The sequence below is a fragment of the Neofelis nebulosa genome, chromosome 5 (genome assembly GCF_028018385.1).
Source record: "Neofelis nebulosa isolate mNeoNeb1 chromosome 5, mNeoNeb1.pri, whole genome shotgun sequence".
NCBI lineage: Eukaryota > Metazoa > Chordata > Mammalia > Carnivora > Felidae > Neofelis > Neofelis nebulosa.
The window spans coordinates 21,173,714-21,196,151 of record NC_080786.1 but is presented as its reverse complement, the minus strand read 5'-3'; the positions used below and the strand labels follow the sequence as shown (position 1 = coordinate 21,196,151).

Here is a 22,438-nt window from a genome sequence, read left to right as displayed (position 1 = left end):
AAATAAAAACACATATATACATATGTGTGTACACACACATATATAAAGGTAGTTTAGGCAGAGTGTAATATTTTCTGGAGAACGATGAAATGAGTGATTTCTCTTAAAATGATACTAAAATACATATTGAAATAATTTGGAAAATTAAATATATAAAATTATTTGTGCCCCCCTACACCCCAATCATAGACCACCAGAGATAGCCACTGGACCAAGTTCTGTCTTCATAGTGTTTAATTACACACTGTGAAATCTCAAATTCTATTCATGGCCCAATCCCTTCTTCTCTTCATTACTATCTTGTCTTACTCATGATATGATCCCTGCCATTATCTGCGACATATGGTATTGGTTTGTTGTAAATTTGAAACTCAAAAATGTCATTTACAATGGCATAAGAAAAATGAAAGCTTGTAAGAGTGAACGTAACAAAATATATGTGAGACCATTAGCTAAAATTTGCATAATTTTCCTGAGATATTTAAAAGTAATGTTTTACAGTAGACAAACCCAATATAGTAAAATTGTCAATTTTTTTTTCAAATTGATCTATAGATTTGATAAAATTGCAAAGCAAACTCTCACTAGTATATTTCAAAGAATTTGACAAACTTATTCTAGATTTATGGGATAGAAAAGAGCTAAGAAAAGTCAAGACACTGATGAAGAAGAATCATCATTTAAGATTTTTAAAAGTAATTAAAACAGTGTGGTATTGGCACAGAATTGATCAAAGGGACAGAGAGGAACCAGAAACAGACTCAAACATGGAAACCTATTTTATGATGTGGTTAGTAATGAAAATCAGTGAGAAAATGTTAAAATATTCAAAGCATAGTGCTGGAACAATTTTTTTTTTTAGTTGAAGTGTAGTTGACATAGAATATTGTATTAGTTTCAGGCATACAACAAAGTGATTCAACGTTTATACACACAACAAAGTGGTCACCACAATAAATCTAGCTACAATCGAACACCATACAAAACGGTTTGACTATTATTAACCGTAGTCTCTATGCTGTACATTGCATCCATGTCTTACTTATTTTATAACTGGAATTTTACACCTTTTAACCCCCTTACCCTATTTCGCCTCCCTCTCCTGGCAACTACCAGATTGCTGTCTATTATCTATGCATCTGTTTCTGTTTTGTTTTATTTCTTTTGCCTTTTAAATTCTACATATAAGTGAAATTGTATGGTATTATTAATAACAAATTTGTTACAAAATTGTTATAAATTAAAAGCACTGTATTACTTGTATGGAAGAAAAATTAAAATATATCCCTAATACTATATGCAAAAAATGATTTCAGCTTAATCAAAGACAAACTTAAAAAGGCAAATTTTTTAAACCTTTAGAATAAAATATAGGATAATTGTTGTTCAATTCTGAATGTTATAGGACTTACTAAACATTATATGAAAAGGCATAGAGGACACAAAGAGAAATATTGAGAAAATTGATGATAGTAAAATTATGAATGTCTGCTCATTAGAGTACAGTATTTAAAGAATATAAAGAAAACCCGTTTAATGGGAGAAGACATTTGCAACATATTAACTGACAAAATTTACAATCACTACAAATCAGTAGGAACATGTAGAAATTTCTTTCAATGTGCATAAGACTTGAACAAGCTCTTTAGAAAAGAACAAATACAAGTTACCATTAAACATCTGGAAAGATGTGTGACCTCATTGGTAATTAGAACAATACAGGAAAATCCACAATAAATGACCATGTCACAGACGCAAAATTAGCAAAAGCTAAAAATTCTGGAATAATTAGTGTCGGCGAGCATGTAGAGCAATGGGAAGTCCTATATCTTATCGATTGAAAATTTGCTCAATTTCTAGTCCAGCATCTGTCAAAAAGAAGCTATTCCACAGAGACACCAGGAGATATGTATAAGAATCTGTAACATTGCTGTTCACAACAAGAGGAAGAAAAAACACCTAGAAATCGTTCCACAGTAAAATGGATATAGAAAGCATGGGATAGTCACAAAGAGAATACCATAATGAAACTCAGTCATAGGCAGCTACTTTATCAGCAAACAAATAAAAAACAGTTGTTATAGAGGATAATGCCATTATTCTATTTATGTAAAGTTTAAAAAAATGCAACTAGGGAATTTATTCAAAGATGCATATATGTGCAGAAAACTATTAAAAGTGAATCATTAGCACAACACTCAGAAAACGGAACCCTGTTGATGGGAGAGGTAGAGGGCAAGACTGGGAAATGACTCAGATTTTCACTGGCGTTGGTAATGGTCTAATGCATGGAGGATACTTTGATGTCTATTCTTGGTAGTATATCCATTGTATACACTCTTGTGAGACATATTGCACATTTTTAAAATTCCTTTTTAAAAATGCACAGAAGTCAGATGCTATTTGGATGCAAAAATCCCCTGGCAACTATTGGAGTCGTTTAGGGAAGAGATGGTGTCCTGTCTCGGTAGAGACAGAAAAGAATCATTGACTAGAGAGATTTGTAAAGTGCATTCCTTTCAATTAACAGTATTTGTTGGGTCCACAATTTAACATTGTGATAGAATGAAACAAGTTTTCAAACTTGATTCCTAGTTTGGGGCGCTTGGGTGGCTCAGTTGTTTGAGTGACCCACGTCAGCTCAGACCATGATCTCACGGTTCATGGGTTCGAGCTCCATGATTCGGATCCTCTGACCCCTTCTCTCTCTGCCCCTATCCCACTCATGCGTGCTGTCTCTCAAAAATAAAAAGACATTAAAAAAAAAAAGAATTATTGCTAGTTTATTCCTTGTCCAACTTAGTGGATGTCGGAACCATTTGTAGAAAAAGGAAACACTAAAGTTGGTTTAGGAAAGGATTTTTTACTCTTATAGCTCAGATAACTTGGACTAAATATATATTTCGCTCAGTGAAAGTTTGCTAAAGAAATGAGATTAAAGTTTTGGGGCCAATGCGATCTCATCTAGCTGGAATTTCCAATCTTAATAATTTTATTATCTTGAAATACTTTTGTATGCAGTCCATAGGGTGTGCTTGTTTGCCTGTGCGCCCAGACATATGCTGGATGGTTGTGCCACTTACCGCTGTATTTCCTCTCAGTAACAAATCCACTCTTTGTTGCCCTGCTTTGTGATACTATAGCTGGACCCTGGAAACATTTCTTCTTTGCAGCTGGAACAAGATTAAGCTTTGTAAGTTGATGGCACTGGAGGAACACTACAGGAGGAAGTGACTTCTTTTCTTCTAGTGTACTTTCCCCTGCTCTTGCAGCCCTTGGCGGACATGCAGAACACTCATTTACACTCCCCTGCAAATGAATTTCAGTGGTTGCCCAGAGGGTAGTTTCCCAGAGTATTGTAGTGGTGCCCCTAGAAGCAGCTTTTCAGTGGTTCTCACCAGCACGGTACTTGGTGCTTTCCTGCCTTCCAGCCCTATCTGGCAGCATCCCAGCAAATTTCTCTGCCATTAGGGCCGCTAAAGGTACCTTTTTACAACGAAGTCTGAATCGCAACCTTTGTAGGGGATAGGGAACATCTTCTAATGTGTTCCTTCTTTAGGTACTCTGTCTTATCCCTAGAGGTAGTGGCTGCTTCTAAAATGCCCTATTCTGGAATTCTTTAGCATCCTTTTTATTCCTTTGCCGTTAATCTGTTGTTATTTAATAATTCTTTCTATTAAATTAACCCTATTCAATTTATTGTATGATCTCTATTTCCTGGCTGACGCCCGACTGATAGAAAGATCAAGACTCTTCTGCTGATGAGTGCCCTACAAAATTTTTCTAGAACTACCTGACCTATCTCCACTTCTGTATTCTAATCTCCCCTAGTCAAAGGCTACCCTAGAATTCTGTTTGAATAGTATCTGTTTTCTTTTACCTTTAGGTGAACAGGTTTTGCACCTGTTACACAAAGACTGTAACTCTTTGTTCTGACCTTTGGTGGCAGGGAAATTACCTTTGAAGAGTCACTCAGAAGGCAGAATAATCCACAGTTTTCACTGAATATGCTTTTAGATCAGAAAGCTACATGTTCTCTTTGAACAGTGAAAATAAATAGAAAAAGATAAATTTTAAAAAGCCAATATGTTTCGACAAATGATATATTCGTGTGCCATGGAGAATAAATGACTTGAATAATCATAAAAGAATGCTGCTGGAATCACAATATTTTTTTCCCAAATCAGACTTTATTCTATGAGATAAGTAAACTACGCACCATCCATTGACTTTTGCCTTCATTAGCCTCTGAGTTTCTGCTCACTGAAAATGAAAGCCCCCCCCCACCCCCACTCTCTTTTACCTACATGATTAATGACACTTGCTAATCACCTGTCTCTTTCTGCATAGTTCACTGCAAGTGTGAGAAATATTGTCAGAAACTAAATGAACCTTTTGGAGTTGACTGATTTCTCCCAATTTTTATGATTTTACCCAGCATCTGAATGGCAATTTATTTTAAAGTAAAAGAAGAAAACTCTCTCCAAGATTCTGATTTCTGATCCCTACTAAAGCAGAAAATGCACAACCTAAATAAAGTTGTTTCCAGAATTTACCTGATAAAACTTTTGCCTTTGTAAGGCCTTGTCAAAATACATTTAAAAGGCAATTTAATTGTTTCTTTTATTCTTATTGTTCCATGTGCTGATTGAGCCGAATGTGAATAAGCTGTATTTTATCCAACTGACTCCCCTTCCAAACTTACTGTACCGTTCAAACCACAGATGGAATTTGTGGACAGATACACAATTTTATTTATTTTTTTAAATGTTTGTTTATTTTGGAGAGGGAGAGGGAGAGACAAAGAGCACGCAAGTAGGGAAGGAGCAGAGAGAGACGGAGAATCCAAAGCAGGCTCTAGGCTCTGAGTTGTCAGCACAGAGCCCGACGTAGGGCTCAAACTCGCAAACCATGAGATCATGACCTGAGCCGAAGTTGGACACTTAACTGACTTAGCCACCCAGGCGCCTCAACAAATATAAAATTTTAAATCTAACACATGTTATTTGTAAACAGAATGAGATTCAGGGTATCATTCAACTTTGTGAGTATGTCTAATCTGGAAGGTTAAACATAGTTTAAAAACATGAAAAGAACATGAACCTCCTTTCCACTTGCTGGATGGGATGCTGTCTGATTCATGAACACTTTAATAAAGCCAATTAGATATGTAAAAAATTTAGCAGAACGCATGCTTATTAACTGATAATTATGGGTATTTCATTTATATTTTACACTTATGTGCATAAATAGTACTTGTAAAAAGAGAAGCACATATGAAGTATATTTTTATTAAGGATTCTTAACACAGTAAAAAAAAAAAAAGGCAAATCATTGGAATTCACATATGTCAAACATTGGAGTTGAAAGTAAATTGAAATCTCAGACCTGTGGTGGTTTTGGAGTCTAATTTCTGATGAATTGTGGGTTTTTTCTTTGTTTTGATTTTTCTTTTGTTCTGTTTTATCCAAGACAGAGAGTTCCTTTTCATTAGAGGAGAACTGGTTTCATGGCAGCATGGTATTTAGAAAAGTCTGGGTCTTCAAGACTAGAGAATCTGAGTTCAAATCTTGTTCTTGCCCTACAACTTTGGACCAGTTAGGTTAGCCCGTTGGGCCTCAGTATCTCTCTCCATCTATAAAAGAGAGAGAATAATATTCAACGTAGAATTATTGGAAGGACTGAATTAGGTGATGCAACTAAACTACAGAGTACAACTCCAAACACAAAATATGTAACTTGCCTTCTCTACTATGGCCCCAGCATTCACAGAACTACAATCTGAAAACTCCAAAACATCATAGAAAGGTCCGGAGGCCTAGGCCAAGTCCATCTAGGGAAGGTTCACCACTGTGAGATTTTAACCATACCCAACTGTCTATCAGTAGTTAGTAGTGAATTCTTGATCTCCATGTATCTATGAGCTCTGACATACTCAGAAGGTATTGATGAAATGGATGAAAACATAGATCACTTTTAAATCTCGCATATTTCCCTAGTACTATTGAAATACAGTAAACGCGGGAAGAACCACAGGTTGATGAATTTTCAAACACTGAGCACACTCGTATAACCATCACAAGGATCAGGAGCAAATATTGTGAAAATTCCAGAAGGCCCCATTTGTGTCCCTTCCAGTCACCACCTCTTACCCTCATTCCACGGACAACCCTTATCCTGGATTTTAATGTCAGACATTAGTGTGGAGAATATGTTGAGTTTTAAGTCACTTTTCTACTGTTTAATCATTGATAATCTTTTTTTATTATTTTTTAATGTGTATTTATTTTTAAGAGACAGAGCACAAGTGGGGGGGGGGGGAGGGGCAGAAAGAGAGGGAGACACAAAATCTAAAGCAGGCTCCAGGCTCTGAGCTGTCAGCACAGAGCCCAATGTGGGACTCGAACTCCCAAACCATGAGATCATGACCTGAGCCAAAGTCGGATGCTTAACCAACTGGGCACCCCAGGTGCCCCTCACTGATAATCTTTATTCAACAAATGTCTGTTCAGTAGCTCTTAATGGCCCACGAATTATACTGCCAATATATGATAGTGAATGAAATAAAACTTACTTCCAGCCCTCATGGAGCTTATTATCTAGTAAGAACTAGGAAAAAAAAACTCTAATAATACGCACTTGGTGAGCCAAAATCCAAATTTATTCCCTAGGAGAAACATACCTGCAAATTACTAGTGATTTACAATTCCAGCAGTTAATCAGGTTTCGCACAAATGACTTGGCATTAAGGAATCATCTCTCTAAATTCTATTCAGGATTCTATACTGAACTTAAAGGCTTCATGAACAATCAATAAGGGATTTTATTTTTTATTTATTTATTTTTAATTTTAAAAATGCTTATTTATTTTGAGAGAGAGAGAGAGAGAGAGCACCCATGTGCTTGAGTGGGGGAAGGGCAGAGAAAGAGCAAGAGAGAATCCCAAGCAAGCTCCATGCTGTCAGAGCAGAGTCTGATGTAGGGCTGGGTCTTATGAGCTGTGAAATCATGACCTGAGCTGAAATCAGGAGTCACATGCTTAACCAACTGAGCCACCCAAGTGCCCCAAGAAGGGATTTTAGTAAAATTATAAATGTGTCAAGAGAAGGGAGGGAAATGTAGGATTAACTCGTGTTTCTCTAGCTCATGATATCCAGTTACGGTCTGTAGAGTATTAGCTCCATCAGAAATTGATCAGCTTTGAAAATGGCCGGTCACACAAAGGTGTTTTATTTTAGATAAATATGATATTTCTTTAGCCTTTAATATGTTAATGTTATTTCTGATCATCCAAGATTTTATAATACGTAACATTTTCCAAACATACTGAATCACAGAACAACTTTTCTTAATAAACCATCTTCTTGAACAAGTTGCTAGGAGGAAGATGTTGTAGCATAATGGTTAGTAGAGGGTATTCGTGTCTGACAGTTCTTCACTCAAATATCTCGTATGGGGCCAAGGACTTGACATATCTGAGCTATTGTGATCTCATCTGTAAGATATAATTAATTGTATATACTACATAGAATGGTTAACAAAATCAAATTAGGCATCATATATAATGTATTTTGTATGTTCCTCATTGCAAAGGACACACATTTGTGTGTGTGTGTGCATGTGTGTGTGTGTGTGTGTGTGTGTGTTTCTGTGTGTATAAAAATAAACAGCCAACACATAGCTATGAAGATAGAACCTCCATTATATATAAAGGAACTGTATTAACCCAGAAATCAGCAAAACTGCTTGAATGGCATAATTTGAGAAACACAGGACCAGGCCGTACATTTCCCTACTCTATTTTATTTATTTTATTTCACACCTCTTCTCTCCCTTGGTTTTCATATCCTTGCCCCAAGATGTGTCGTCTGTGACTCTATTCCTCTCTCTAGACAGCTACCAAAAAGGCCCTGTTCTTTCATTCTTAACTAGAAATTAAGGTGCTCATTTATCAATAAAATATTTACTGAGACTTTATTAAAGAATGACTCTAACTCAAGGATATATTTAATTGAAAAGACAATAGTTGAAGATAAAAAGAATCTTAAAGATCCAACATAATGAATCTCTAATGAGGAGAAGATAGGAAGTCATTTGGGGGACTGAGCGGTCTTTTTATCTTCCGCATAGACCTATTGGCTAAGATTATAAACATAGGCTTCCGCAAATGTGCAATTCTTATGTACCTTTTTAAGTGAAATCCCTGGCACAGTTCAAGAATGCGGTTTTGAGCAAAATCCCACTTTGTCCCCGACACGTATTTTCACTAGTAGGCACATCAATTTTTACCATCCTTGCTCTTACCCCCTCATACACGATTCAAATCCCAGTACTCTCAAGAGAGTGACTATATCCACTTTTAGCACAGCATCTCTGACAGGTGGGTACCACCTAATCTAAACATTAACTTTCTATTCTCTTTTGAGCAGGGTATTTATTTAAAATGTCACACCCTCATAAAAATGTCTAATTTTTATGAGAAACAATGTTTATTCCAAAATGACAGCATATACTTGAATAGGCTCAAATTATACCAGTCTTGTAGACTTTATGAATTTTAAATTGCATGATATGATACACTACAATGTATAGACGTTTCCATGTGTTTGGTTTTCTTTTTTTTTCTAGTTTAATATTCTTTTATTATGATTGCATGATAACATCAAATGTTGAAGTGTTACTTATTGGAAATGGCAGATAATCATAAGGGAAGCTGTGGGAGTTGTTAAAATTCCTGAATATGAATAATAATGCTTCCTATTTATAAAGGACCTTTCTTCTCAGAAACCTAAATTGCTTTAATGGTGTTATTCTACGATATATATGTCTCTCTCTGCAGTAAGTAGGGGGCAATACTACCTATTCATTTGTTGAATTAGGCTATAGAAGGGAGACCGATTCAGTGCCCTGAAATTCAAGAGCAAGTAACACACATGATATTAGAATTCAGGCGTCTGAATTGACTCTTCACCCTTTTGCTGAGTTGAGTGTACCTTATTTCATTCATTGATGGTTAAACTTTAACTCTGTTATTGCATCTAGAGATGGTATGTTCACCAAAAAAGGTGTTCTTATTTTTAATGCCACATATAATATTGTAATAACAGAATACAATTTTGCTTTTCTTTTTTTAATGCTGATTTATTGATTTTGAGAGAGAGAGCGAGAGAGAGAGAGAGCGCATGAGGAGGGGAGAGGCAGAGAGAGAGAGAGGGAGAGAGAGAGAATCCTAAGCAGACTCCATGCTCAGCACAGAACTGGATGCGGGCTCAGTCTCACAACTGTGAGATCATGACCTGAGCTGAAATTGAGAGTAAGAGCTTAACTGACTGAGCTACCCGGGCCCCAATTTTGCTTTTCAATGTAATTTTTTTCTTGAGTCTTCAGACTAGAGAGACAATAAAACACTGATATAAAAATACCATGTGTTTCTTTTTTGAAAGAGCACTTGTATGACATTCTTGTGTGACAGATAAAGGAACGAAGTCTCTTTGGGTGGTAAAAATAAGTGAGTGACATTATTTCAGAGGAAACAATATGGAATCATTCTAAAGAAGTGCAATCTCAGTAAGGTTGAAAATGGAAGAATATTCAGAGGGTTTTATTCTATTACATTGTGACACATTTAGTAGAGATGTTTTTCGTGGGGGCACTGGTACATGTTTAACAACAGTCTCTGGAGTGGAGAAAAAGTCGTGATTTGCAGTGTTTGTCAGTGTCTGTGTTGCAAAGATTCCCATCATGGCCAATTTCATGTTGCCAAGGAGTCACTGAACAAGAATTGAAGGAGATACACAGGCCAGCATGGCCTGACACTTGCACATTATTGGCTGTTGTATGTCATGCCATATATCTATTTCTATTTGTGGTAGCCACCACTATGCACTTAGAAGACCTTTGACTACAAGGATGGCAGTTAATCAGCAGCCATGCTCCAGAACCATCATATTTGAGCAGAGGACATACCTCTTAGGGTGACACCCGGCCAGTGGCAAGATGGCAGGGATGCTAAGGCAAGCCTATTCCTGGAAGACTTGAAATGCCTCTAAGGACAGACTTTGACTCACATACTTCACCATGGCTTTGCCAAACCTTTTCTTAAGCCCCTTGGCCATATGAGTCACTTCTGCCTTATCCCTGAGTCCTGTCTCCCTCATTTAAGGACAGACCTGCATTGAGTTCTCATGGCTTTCCCAGTCTTTCCCATTTTCTTTCATAGGTATTTCCCCTAATAAAATCCCTGCATGCTTAATTCCATCTTCTTGTCTGCCTCTTGAGGGATCTGGACTAACATTCCATTTCAGGAGTACCACTATGTAACAAGAACTATTGTTACCTTATCCATATTACTTGGACCAATTTGAGGCTGTCTGCAACTGTAGTGAAAACTTCTCATGAGCACTTACAACTCCCTAATACAAGCACTCCTCCTATGCTCAAGCAACCCAGTAGAAGCTGGACATATAGGAGAGTTAATATCTCCCAAGTATGACTGTCAACCAATGAAAGCATTAATGTAGTGGATAAATGCTCGTTTTCTTGCCTCCCTGAGACATTCTAAATTATGTTTCAGAAGGTCACATATATTTCATGCAGAAAGTTGCCAATTTACCCTCTCTTTCTTGGCAATCTTCCCTTCCCTGCTCCCTCTCCAATATAGCTTCTTGGGCTCACCTTCCAAATAAACTACCTGTATCCAAATCCATGTCTCTGGTTTTGCATTTGTGGAAACTGAAGATAGGGCACATCATTAAAATCAAGTGAGATACATTTTAAATTGCTTTATTTATATATGGATTCATAAATTCTAAGTCTACTGCATTGAAAAAACAAATTGAGTGAATCTGGCCAGGTATAAGGAAACAGAGTAGAATGGAGACATGGTAAACTGAAGAGCACAGGCTTTATCTACAGGAGATGGTAGTTCCTCACTGTTCATTTGTTATGCAAAAATTTGGGTCTAGACAGCCAGGTATTGTGATTTTTACAGAGAAGCAATTAATTCAAATAATACATATAAGTAAATTTCAAGATTTTTATTTTTTATTTTTTTATTTTTTTCAATATATGAAGTTTATTGTCAAATTGGTTTCCATACAACACCCAGTGCTCATCCCAAAAGGTGCCCTCCTCAATACCCATCACCCACCCTCCCCTCCCTCCCACCCCCCATCAACCCTCAGTTTGTTCTCAGTTTTTAAGAGTCTCTTATGCTTTGGCTCTCTTCCACTCTAACCTCTTTTTTTTTCCTTCCCCTCCCCCATGGGTTTCTGTTAAGTTTCTCAGGATCCACATAAGAGTGAAACCATATGGTATCTGTCTTTCTCTGTATGGCTTATTTCACTTAGCATAACACTCTCCAGTTCCATCCATGTTGCTACAAAGGACCATATTTCATTCTTTCTCATTGCCACATAGTACTCCATTGTGTATATAAACCACAATTTCTTTATCCATTCATCAGTTGATGGACATTTAGACTCTTTCCATCATTTGGCTATTGTTGAGAGTGCTGCTATAAACATTGGGGTACAAGTGCCCCTATGCATCAGTACTCCTGTATCCCTTGGGTAAATTCCTAGCAGTGCTATTGCTGGGTCATAGGGTAGGTCTATTTTTAATTTTTTGAGGAACCTCCACACTGTTTTCCAGAGTGGCTGCACCAATTTGCATTCCCACCAAAAGTGCAAGAGGGTTCCCGTTTCTCCACATCCTCTCCAGCATCTATAGTCTCCTGATTTGTTCATTTTGGCCACTCTGAATGGCGTGAGGTGATATCTGAGTGTGGTTTTGATTTGTATTTCCCTGATGAGGAGCGACGTTGAGCATCTTTTCATGTGCCTGTTGGCCATCCAGATGTCTTCTTTAGAGAAGTGTCTATTCATGAATTTCAAGATTTTTAAAAAGCTATGTGGACAAAATAAATACACCTTGTGTATACAGAAGTGGCCCTTGAATTTGTGATCAGTGATTAGAGATTTTGGACAAAGATCCTAGTGGATTTAAACATGTAAAATGCAAAAATAAATGCCACTTCTTCGATGCCATCTACTTTCAACAATAGCTTCTTGATCTTTCCATGTCCTCTTTTTTATACCCTTAAGAGAATTCCAGAGCTTGTGGCCTATCAAATTCAATAAGGGAATAGGTGAGTGAGTCACCAGGGCATCAAGTGCCTCATATGGCTTATATATGTGAAGGAATTAAGAGAAAAAGAGGGTTTTATTCTCCTTTCTCAGACACGAAGCTTCTGATGTTTTAAGAACAGAGGCAAGTTGGGGGAATTCTTGTTCCAAAATAAAATGTTGCTAACTTAAAAAGAAACTGCTGAAGACCAAATTTTCTTATGCTAACCTGAAATGCATTCAACTTTACCTTGCTTTCAAATTGCATTTGCTGTATCTGTTTTTTTTGGGGTTTTTTTTTTTTGGTACTATATTATTTTTTAAACGATTTCCTTGCTGGTAAATTGTAGCCCTTCTATGGTCACTTCAAATTGTTGCTGCAGCAAACTTTTCTCCAGTGTTCCCTTATCCCTCTTTTCTTAACTCCTTATCCTTTATAAGACTTAGCTCGAATATGATCATCTCAGTGAAAATTTGCTTCCCTGAACATATAGGCAGAGTTAAGAATGCTAGGTATTTAAAGACACTTGCATAAATCATTATCCTTGACAATATTGACATTGTATGATTATTATTGGTTTCATTGTCTATCCCTCTATATGGGAATCCAGTGGAGGACTGGGCCACATGTACTTTTAATTCCACTGTCTAGCTTAGTGCCTGGGGTATCCTGAGGGACTAACACATATTTCATGAGTAGATGCAAGTTCCTGACTTAACCTCTCTTTCTTCTTTCCATTACATCTTCCCATCTTCTGCTCCTCATGCCAGCAAGGCTTATGATGAAAAAATACAATTGGCATCACAAGACCTATTTCATTATACCTCATGGATCCTGGAATTTCCTTCTCCACTTCCTTCTTAAATCCTGAATGGAACTGTAAGAAGAATATAAGAAAACAAAAAGAACACAGAGGAGGCATTGACTATGCAAATTTGCCAATAATTAGGGATTCGTACTCACTTATCATTGGAGGAGTGATATTATACCTCATTTTAGCCTCGCAGAAACCCTTAGAGGTAAGGAGGGTAAACACTATGATTGCAAATTAGAGAATGCTAATGAATGAGGTTACTGAAGTGTAGAATGAGTGTGACCTAGTATGTTCTATTCATTCCTTTCCCACCTTTAGGAAAATAAATAGGGGACTATTTTTTCCCCTCAAGTCCCCTTTGAATGACAGACTCTACGCCGCCTTCTTGTTTGTTTTTTGGGGGTTTTGTTGTTGTTGCTTGGGTTTTGGTTTTTACTTTTTTTACTATTGTCTCTATTAGCTGGCTTCACTGAAAGTCAAATCCAGTGACAACTCAGCCAGAATAAATGAGTAACGTGCTAAGTAATGTTACACAGATTCTTCTGTGAAAGGAATTCAAGACAGCCTTGACATCCATCTATCAAGCATGGTTAGTACTAATAAAATCAGGCCTCCCACAGTGCAGGTGGATGGGCTGGCTGACCTTGTATCTCAAATGATTCATGGCAATTTGTGGTTCCTCATGATAATTAGAAGTCCTGCAGGAGGAAAAAACTAAATAACTCCCTCCAACTGATGCATGTTGTCAAGAAACAGACCTTATATACCTGTATTTCTCTGTGCCCCTCTAATCAAGTGTCTTGAGCATCTCATTTTAGAAGGTGGCAAAGTGCGTAAGATAGAAGCTAGGAAGAAACTGGAGATGCCTTAAATTTCACATCTGCCCTTGAGTCTTCATGTGGAAGCACCTACACTTGACCATCAGCAGAGTCGAGGCCAAGACATATAACTTCAAGGTACTTCTCTCCTTGCTGGGCTGCATGGGGAAGAGTAACAAAATTTGAAAAGATGCAATAAATATACTTTTCTCTATTCCTCCCACTAGGTACAACTAAAGATCTTAGATATTATATATATGAGAAACTAAGGTAGAAGAAAGTGGATTGGTTAGGGGTCTTAAGGCACAAAGATGGATAAGATATTGTGTTTTCTGAGTTTACTTTTTGCTTAATATATTCCAGACTTGGAACTAAAGAAGATAACAACCCAGAAAAGCCAATGAATAAAATATCCCCAATAAAAGTTGGATTTTACTATCCAAAGAACCAGAAAAAGGACAATGTGGGAAGACAGAAACTTTAGACAATACCTCTCTACCTAATCCAAATACCACAGAAAAAGATTGTGACCCTCACCCCCAACCACTTAAGATAAGACTGAGTGGTAGTCTACACTTCCACCTTTGCCAAAATGATTTCAGAGAGGCAAAACTAAAAAGCCAAGAATTTCATCACCACTAGGTGATAACCTCCCCTTGTGGAGTTAAAGACCATGTAGAAAAACTTGGATTTCCAAATATATCTGGCAATAGTAAAGCACAACTTACAGCCCCAGCTTGGGTGGTGTCTTTAGAGGTCTAATGGAGAATCAGGATATTCACCACCAGTGATAACCAGTTTTTTTCCATGATGTCAGAAGAGGCCTCATAGGGAAGAATAACAAGACGCTCCTACTTTTCCCAACCAGAAAAGTGTTAATGGAGACTTAGTAGGAGACATGAACACCCATTCAGTAATGACTAAACCTTTTGTCTACCTGAGTGTGGATGGAAGTTGAGTTGGGAAACTTAACATGAATTCTCATCTGGCAATGACAAGGTGGCACATTCCTTCCAACCCCTTCTATACTGTGTCAGAAGAAACAGGCTAAAATTGAAGCTTAACATTCAAAATGTCCAGCTTTTAATAAACAAAAAATACCTCATCATACCAAGAACTAAGAATATCTCAAACTGATTGAGAAAATGACAGGTAATAGATGCCAGTTTCAAGATAACAGAAATGTTAAAATTAGTGCCAAAATTTTAATGTAGTCATCGTAAAAATTCTTAGTTGATAATTTTCAAACACTTGCAACAAATAAATAGAAAGCTTCAGCAAAGAAAGGGAAAATATAAAGAAGAACCAAATGGAAATTTTAAAACTGAAAAATACAAGAACCAAGATAAAAATATCAATGGATGACTAAATGGAGGAACAGAAAGAAAGAAGAATTATAACAACACAAAAAAACCAACCTGAACAACAAAGACAAAATAAGGTAAAAACCAAAAATGAACAATCAGGGCACTGTGAGGCTATAACAAAAGTCTAACATTCATGTCATTAAAGTTTAGCAAGTAGAAGAGAAAGAGGAAAAAGTACTTGGAGAAATAAATGATGACTTCCTAAGTTTGGTAAAGATATGAATCTACAGATTCAGGAATCTTAGTAAACTCCAAACAGTATCAACCCAAAGAATTCCACACACAAATAAATCATAGTCAAACTTAGGAGAACTAAAAACAAAAAATTCTTGAAAGCAGCAAGATAAAAAACACCTTACCTAGATGCAAAAAATTATTTGAATAAGAGTAGCATTTTGTCAGAAATCATGAAGGCCAGAAGGAAGCAGCACAAGATTTTTCAAGTACTTGAATAAGGAAACTATTAATACAATCCCATATCCAGAGAAATTACTCTTCAATAATGAAAAGGAAATCATAACATTTCAGACAAAGGAAAACGAAGAGAATTTATTGTTGGCAGGTCTACCTTAAAAGAATGGCTAGAAGATTGCTTCTTGGCCTTTTGGCCAAGAACAAGTGAAGAATGGCTAGAAGAATTTCCTAAACAGAGTTAAAAAAAAATAAGGAAACTTGCTTGGAACATAAAAAAGAATAAAGTATACACTAAGCAAAAATGTTGGTAATGCAACAGTTTTTCTTTCTCCCATTTTCTAATGATGTTCTCCTTTAAAGTAAAAAATAATAAAAGTATCCTTGCACGTAGTGATTCTAAATGTATATGGAAGAAATATTTAAGGAAAGTATATTGTAAATAGGGAAGGTAAGAGAACATAAAGGGAGGTAAAGTTTCTATACTTCATACAGATGGTGGAATGACAATACCCATAGACTGTAATAAATTATGTATCTATAATGTGATGCCGAGAACAACCACTAAAAAACTTTACTTGAAAGAGATACTTTCAAAAAGTATATAGACACTTCTCAGAAGATGATGGCGTAGGAAGACGCTGGGCTCACCTCATCCTGCTGCTCACTTAGATGCCACCCACACCTGCCTAAATAACCCAGAATGCTTCCAGAAGACTAGCAGAACAGACTCTCCAGAGCCAAGCTTAGAGGAGAGGTCCATGGAAGAGGGTAGGAAGGGCGGAGAGGGGGTGTGTGCTAAGTGGACTGGCGGGAGGGAGCCAGGGCGGTGGAGGGGCAGCCAGCCCACCTGGCAAGGCAGAGCCCCCGAGTCTGGCTTGCAAAAGCAGAGGGGCCAGACGCGGTGAGTTCTGACAGCCAACGGACTTAACACCTGGAGTGTTAAAAGTGAACAGCTCTGCTCTCGGAGAGCTGGGAGGGCGAGAGGACACCGGGAGGGAGAGTTGTTCAGCCCTGGAAGACAGAAGTCAGCTCGGCAGGGAACAAAGGCGCTCACCAGTGCCATCTCCCTCACCATCCCCCAGCTGAAATCCCAAAGGGAACCAGTTCCCATCAGGGAACTTGCTTGCACCAGGCAAATGCCCAACGCTGTGCTCCTGTAGATCCATCCCTCCCACTGGTTGGCCTCCCTCCCAGTGCTGCAGGGCCCCTCCCGCAGGAGACCACTGATGGCAAAACCAGCTGAGCCTGCCCCTCCCACCTCTGTGCACCTTAGGGATCCACCCCGGCTAATACACCAGATCCCATCCAAGCAGCACCACAAGCATGGCAGTGTGCAAATAGTCCAGACAGGGGCCATACCACTACAGTGAGTCCTGCCCCTGAGAGAGGGGAAGATAAGGTACAAACCAGTCTGACTGTGGCCCCAGCAGTGGGCTGGGGGCAGACATGGGTCTGGCTGTGGCCCCGCCCACCAACACAAGTTACTCGGATAGTACAGGGGAAGTGCCCTGCAGTTGGGAGCCACCCCAGGGACTATCCAAAATGACGAAACGGAAGAATTCTCCTCAAAAGAAACTCCAGGAAGTAGCGACAGGTAACGAATTCATTAAAAATGATTTAAGCAACATAATGGAATAAGAATATAGAATAATAGTCATAAAATTAATTACTGGGCTTGAAAAAAAGTATAGAGGACAGGAGAGAATCTATTGCTACAGAGATCAAGGGACTAAGAAACAGGAGGAGAGAAAAAATTCTATAAATGAGGTGCAAAATAGAATGGAGGCAACCACAGCTCGGATTGAAGAGACAAAGGAGAGAATAGGTGAATTAGAAGATAAAATTATAGAAAAAGAGGAAGCTGAGGAAAAGAGAGATAAAAAAGTCCAGGAGTATGAGGGGAGAATTAGAGAACTAAGTGATGCAATCAAACAGAACAATATCCATATCATAGGAATTTCAGAAGAAGAAGAGAAAGGGGCTGAAGGTGTACTTGAACAAATCATAGCTGAGAACTTCCCTGATCTGGGGAAGGAAAAAGGCATTGAAATCCAAGAGGCACAGAGAACTCCCTTCAGACATAACTTGAATCGATCTTCTGAACGACATATCATAGTGAAACTGGCAAAATACAAGGCTAAAGAGAAAATTCTGAAAGCATCTAGGGATAAATAGGTCTAACCTACAAAGGGAGACCCATAAGACTAGTGGCAGACCTAGCTACTGAAACTTGGCAGGCCAGAAAGCAATGGCAGGAAATCTTCAATGTGATGAACAGAAAAAATATGCAGTCGAGAATCCTTTACCCAGCCAGTCAGAATAGAAGGAGAGATAAAGGTCTTCCCAAACAAACAAAAACTGAAGGAATTCATCACCACTAAACCAGCCCTACAGGAGATCCTAAGGGGGATTCTGTGAGTGAAATGTTGCAAGGACCACAAAGTACCAGAGACATCACTACAAGCATAAAACCTACAGACATCACAATGACTCTAAACACGTATCTTTCAATAATAACACTGAATGTAAATGTACTAAATGCTCCAACCAAAAGACATAGGGTATCAGAATGGATAAAAAAAGCAAGACCCATCTATTTGCTGTCTACAAGAGACTAATATTAGACCTGAGGACACCTTCAGATTTAAAGTGACAGGATGGAGAACTATCTATCATGCTAATGGAAATCAAAAGAAAGCTGGAGTAGCCATACTTATGTCAGACAAACTAGACTTTAAATTAAAGGCTGTAACAAGAGATGAAGAAAGGCATTATATAATAATTACAGGGACTATCCATCAGGAAGAGCTAACCATTATAAATGTCTATGTGCAGAATACAGGAGCCCCAAATTTATAAAATAATTACTCACAAACATAAGCAACCTTATTGATAAGAATGTGGTAATTGCAGGGGACTTTAACACTCCACTTACAACAATGGATAGATCATCTAGACACAGGATCAATAAAGAAACAAGGTCCCTGAATGATACATTGGATCAGATGGACTTGACAGATATATTTAGAACTCTGCATCCCAGAGCAACAGAATATACTTTCTCTCGAGTGTATATGGAACATTCTCCAAGATAGATCATTTACGGGGTCACAAAACAGGCCTTCCTAAGTATAAAAGAATTGAGATCATGCCATGCATACTCTCGGATCACAATGCTATGAAGCTTGAAATCAACCACAGGAAAAAGTCTGGAAAACCTCCAAAAGCATGGAGGTTAAAGAACACCCTACTAAAGAATGAATGGGTCAACCAGGCAATTAGAGAAGAAATTAAACAATATATGGAGATAAACGAAAATGAAAATACAACAATCCAAACGCTTTGAGACGCAGCGAAGGCAGTCCTGAGAGAAAAATACATTGCAATCCAGGCCTATCTCAAGAAACAAGAAAAATCCCAAATACAAAATCTAACAGCAAACCTAAAGGAAATAGAAGCAGAACAGCAAAGACACCCCAAACCCAGCAGAAGAAGAGAGATAATAAAGATCAGAGCAGAAATAAACAATATAATCTTAAAAAACTGTAGAGCAGATCAATGAAACCAAGAGTTGGTTTTTTGAAAAAAATAAACAAAATTGATAAACCTCTAGCCAGGCTTCTCAAAAAGAAAAGGGAGAGGATCCAGATAGATAACATTATGAATGAAAATGGAGTTATTACAACCAATCCCTCAGAAATACAAGCAATTATCAGGGAATACTATGAAAAATTATATGCCAACAAACTGGACAACCTGGAAGAAATGCACGAATTCCTAAGCACCCACACACTTCCAAAACTCAAACAGGAAGAAATAGAAAAGTTGAACAGACCCATAACCAGCAAAGAAATTGAATCAGTTATCAAAAATCTCCCAACAAATAAGAGTCCAGGACCAGATAGATTCCCTGGGGAATTCTACCAGACTCCCCAGAATTTAAAGCAGAGATAATATACCTATCCTTCTCAAGCTGTTCCAAAAAATAGAAAGGGAAGGAAAACTTCCAGACTCATTCTATGTAACCAGCATTACTTTGACTCCCAAACCAGACAGAGACCCAGCAAAAAAAGAAAAGAACTACAGGCCAATATCCCTGATGAATATGGATGCAAAAATTCTCAACAAGGTACTAGCAAATCGAATTCAACAGCATATAAAAAGAATCATACACCATGATCAAGTGGGATTCATTCCTGGGCTGCAGGGCTGGTTCAATATTCACAAATCAATCAATGTGATACATCACATTAGTAAAATAAAAGGAAAGAACCATATGATCCTGTCAATCAATGCAGAAAAAGCATTTGACAAAATTCAACATCTTTTCTTCATAAAAACCCTCAAGAAAGTTGGGATAGAAGGAACATACTTAACATCATAAAAGCCATTTATGTAAAGCCCACAGCTAATATCATCCTCAAAAATGCTTGACCATCAAGCTCAAAAACTGAGCTTTCCCCCTGAGATCACGATCAAAACAGGGATGTCCACTCTCACTGCTGTTGTTTAACATAGTGTTGGAAGTGCTGGCATCAGCAATCAGACAACAAAAGGAAATCAAAGGCATCAAAATTGGCAAAGATGAAGTCCAGCTTTCACTTTTTGCAGATGACATGATACTATACATGGAAAACTCGACAGATTCCACCAAAAGTCTGCTAGACTGATACATGAATTCAGCAAAGTCGCAGGATACAAAATCAATGTACAGAAATCAGTTGCATTCTTATACACTGATAATGAAGCAACAGAAAGACAAATAAACAAACTGATCCCATTCATAATTGCACCAAGAATCATAAAATACCTAGGAATAAACCTAACCAAAGATGTACAAGATCTGTATGCTGAAAACTACAGAAAGCTTATGAAGGAAATTGAAGAAGATATAAAGAAATGGAAAAACATTCCATGCCCATGGATTGGAAGAACAGTGTTAAAATGTCAATACTACCCAAAGCTATCTACACATTCAATGCAATCCCAATCAAAATTGCACCAGCATTCTTCTCGAGGCTAGAACAAGCAATCCTAAAATTTGTATGGAACCACAAAAGACCCTAAATAGCCAAAGTAATATTGAAGAAGAAGACCAAAGCAGGAGGCATCACAATCCCAGACTTTAGCCTCTACTACAAAACTGTAATCATCAAGACAGCATGGTATTGGCACAAAAACAGACACATAGACCAATGGAATAGAATAGAGACTCCAGAATTGGACCCTCAAATGTATGACCAACTAATTATTGACAAAGCTGGAAAGAATGTCCAATGGAAAAAAGACAGTCTCTTTAACAAATGGTGCTGGGAGAACTGGACAGCAACATGCAGAAGAATGAAATTAGATCACTTTCTTACAGCATTCACAAAGATAAACTCAAAATGGATAAAGGACCTGAATGTGAGCCAGGAAACCATCAAAACCCTAGAGGAGAAAGCAGGAAAAAACCCCTCTGACCTCAGCGGCAGCAATTTCTTACTTGGACACATCTCCAAAGGCAAGGGAATTAAAAGCAAAATGAAGTATTGGGACCTCATGAAGATAAAAAGCTTCTGCACTGCAAAGGAAACAATCAACAAAACTAAAAGTCAACCAACGGAATGGGAAAAGATATTTGCAAATGACATATCGGACAAAGGGCTCATGTCCAAAATCTATAAAGAACTCACCAAACTCTACACCCGAAAAATAAATAATCCAGTGAAGAAATGGGCAGAAAACATGAATAGACACTTCTCTAAAGAAGACATTCAGATGGCCAACAGGCACATGAAAAGATGCTCAATGTCGCTCCTCATCAGGGAAATACAAATCAAAACCATACTCAGATATCACCTGATGCCAGTAAGAGTGGCTAAAATGAACAAATCAGGGGACTATAGATGCTGGAGAGGATGTGGAGAAACGGGAACCCTCTTGCACTGTTGGTGGGAATGCAAACTGGTGCAGCCACTCTGGAAAACAGTGTGGAGGTTCCTCAAAAAATTAAAAATAGATCTACCCTATGACCCAGCAATAGCACTGCTAGGAATTTACCCAAGGGATATAGGAGTGCTGATTCATAGGGGCACTTGTACCCCAATGTTTATAGCAGCACTCTCAACAATAGCCAAATTATGGAAAGAGCCTAAATGTCCATCAACTGATGAATGGATAAAGAAATTGTGGTTTATATACACAATGGAATACTACATGACGAGAAAGAATGAAATCTGGCCATTTGTAGCAACATGGATGGAACTGGAGAGTGTTATGCTAGGTGAAATAAGTCAGACAGAGAAAGACAGATACCATATGTTTTCACTTATATGTGGATCCTGAGAAATCAACAGAAGACCATGGGAGAGGATAAGGGGTGGGGGGGAGTTACAGAGAGGGAAGGAGGCCAACCATAGAGACTCTTAAATCCTGATAATAACTGAGGGTTGATGGGGGGTGGGAAGGAGGGGAGGGTGGGTGATGGGTATTGAGGAGGGTACCTGCTGGGATGAGCACTGGGTGTTGTATGGAAACTAATTTGACAATAAATTATGTTTAAACAACAACAACAACAACAACAACAACAACAACAACAACAAAAAGTATATAGACAAATCAAAATGTTATTCACGGGCCTCCTGGTTAGTTCAGTTAAGCATCCAACTTCAGCTCTCAGGTCATGATCTCACAATTCATGGGTTTGAGCCCCACGACAGCCTCTGTGTTGGCAGCTTGGAACCTGAAGCCTGCTTCAGATTCTGTGCCTCCCTCTCTCTCTGCACCTCCCATGCTTGCAATCTGTCTTTGTCTCTGTCTCTCTCTCTCTCTCAAAAATAAACATTTTAAAAAATTAAGAAAATTTTATTCTAAACATGATTACAAATAATCTGTAGAAAACATGAAAATGGAAAAAC

General features: G+C 37.9%; 1 long non-coding RNA gene across 4 annotated transcripts in view; it reads left to right on the top strand.

Moving 5' to 3' along the window:
* LOC131511758 (uncharacterized) overlaps window positions 1-22,438 on the top strand; it is a 197,393-nt gene that overhangs the window by 22,911 nt on the left and 152,044 nt on the right. For 2 of the 4 annotated variants that reach the window (XR_009261715.1, XR_009261716.1), the window contains exons 5-7: window positions 12,901-13,145; window positions 13,401-13,529; window positions 14,122-14,186. The exons of 1 other annotated variant lie outside the window; for it this stretch is intronic. This is a non-coding gene — a long non-coding RNA (uncharacterized LOC131511758). Of the gene's footprint in view, window positions 1-555; window positions 686-12,900; window positions 13,146-13,400; window positions 13,530-14,121; window positions 14,187-22,438 lie in introns of those variants that run through there. One more of the 4 variants, XR_009261718.1, reaches the window with a different exon arrangement.